We start from the raw sequence: 1,962 nt of genomic DNA, 5'->3' as shown, positions 1-1,962 counted from the left end.
ATATAAGTTATCAGAGTTAGCAAGAAGACTGAGCTAATGGGCCAATCAGTTTATAATCTTATGGAGACCTCTGTGTGATTTTCTTTGAGACTTGCTGACTGTGGGAACTGAGCAGGACAGAAACCCTAACAAGCAGGCCCTTATGTTACAGCACTCCCACCAGCAATGGAAGAGGAGTCCCCTAATTCTACACCTTTATCTGAATGAACTATCACTTGTCTTATTGATCTTAGCCATTCTGACAGGTGTAAGATGAAATCTCAAAGTAGTTTTGATTTGCTTTTTTCTAATGACTATAGATGTTGAACATTTCTTTAAGTGTTTCTCAGTCACTTGAGTCTCCTCTTTGGGAATTCTTTGTTTATATCTGTACCTCATTTTTAATTTGTTTTTTTTTTTGATTTTTGTTTGTTTTTTTAGTTTGGCTATTAGTCCTCTATTGTATGTGTAATTGATAAAATAAGTTTTTCTCATTCTGTAGACTTTGCTTGGTCAGAATGATGATGTCCTTTGACATATAGAAGCTTCTTAGTTTCATGAGGTCCCACTTGCTAATGTTGTTCTTAGTGTCTACATCATCAGATCAGAAAGTCTTTTCCTGGGCCAATGAGTTCAAGGTTATTCCCCACTTTCTCTTCTAGGAGTGTATTTTGTTTTTTGTTGAAGTCTTTGATCTATTTGGAGTTGAATTTTGTGTAGGTTGATAAATATGGACCTATTGGACGTGCAGAATGAATTCTAGGCTATTCAGCCATCCAGTTTGAACAGCTCCATTTGTTGAAGATGATGTATTTTTTCCAGTTATATTTCTGGCTTCTTTATTAAAAAAATCAGGCATTCACAGGTATAAGAATTTGTATCTGGGTCTTTAATTCAATTCCATTGATCAGCATGTCTGCTTCTGTGCCAATACCATGCTGTTTTTTGTTTGTTTGTTTGTTTTCTACAATAGTGTATTACAACTTGAAAATGGGGATGGTGATACCTCTTGCAGTTCTTTTATTATCCAGGACTGTTTTAGCTGTGTGTGTGTGTGTGTGTGTGTGTGTGTGTGTGTGTGTGTGTGTGAGGTCTTTTATTTTTATGAGTTATTTTTGTATTCATGTACTTTGTTGAATGTGGCTATCAGTTGTAGGAGGCTCCCAGAAGAACCTTTTAGGGTCACTTATGTATCACCTGCAAATAAAGATACTTTGACTTCTTCAAATTATACCCCCTTGATCTCCTTCAGTTGTCTTATTACTCTAGCTAGAACCTCAAGAACTATATTGAATAGATATGGACAGACTGGACAGCCTTGTCTTGTTCTTGAATTTATTGGTATTATTTTAAGTTTCTCTCCACTTAAGTTGATGTTGTCTGCGGGCTTGATGTAAGCTGCCTTTATTATGTTGACATATGTCCCTTGTATCCCTAATCTCTCCTTTTATAATGAAACGATGTTAGACTTTGTCAAAGGCCTTTTTTGTTTTTATCATTATTTATTTATTAAAGATTTCTGTCTCCTCCCCGACACTGCCTCCCATTTCCCTCCCCCAATCAAGTCCCCCTCCCTCGTCAGCCCAAAGAGCAATCAGGGTTCCCTGCCCTGTGGGAAGTCCAAGGACCACCCACCTCCATCCAGGTCTAGTAAGGTGAGCATCCAAACTGCCTAGGCTCCCACAAAGCCAGTACGTGCAGTAGGATCAAAAACCCACTGCCATTGTTCTTGTGTTCTCAGTAGTCCTCATTGTCTGCTATGTTCAGCTAGTCCGGTTTTATCCCATGCTTTTTCAGATCCGGGGCAGCTGGCCTTGGTGAGTTCCCGATAGAACATCCCCATTGTCTCAAGGCCTTTTTTTGTATCTAATGTGATGATCATGTGGATTTGTGTCTTCCAGTCTGTTAATAAGACAGATTATGTATATTGATTTACCTATGTAGAACCATCCCTGCATCTTTGAGATGAAGCCTACTTGATCA

Source organism: Microtus ochrogaster, chromosome 4 (assembly GCF_000317375.1).
Source record: "Microtus ochrogaster isolate Prairie Vole_2 chromosome 4, MicOch1.0, whole genome shotgun sequence".
In the NCBI taxonomy this organism is placed as follows: domain Eukaryota; kingdom Metazoa; phylum Chordata; class Mammalia; order Rodentia; family Cricetidae; genus Microtus; species Microtus ochrogaster.
The sequence above is the reverse complement of the archived record's forward strand: the minus strand, read 5'-3'. Positions refer to the sequence as shown.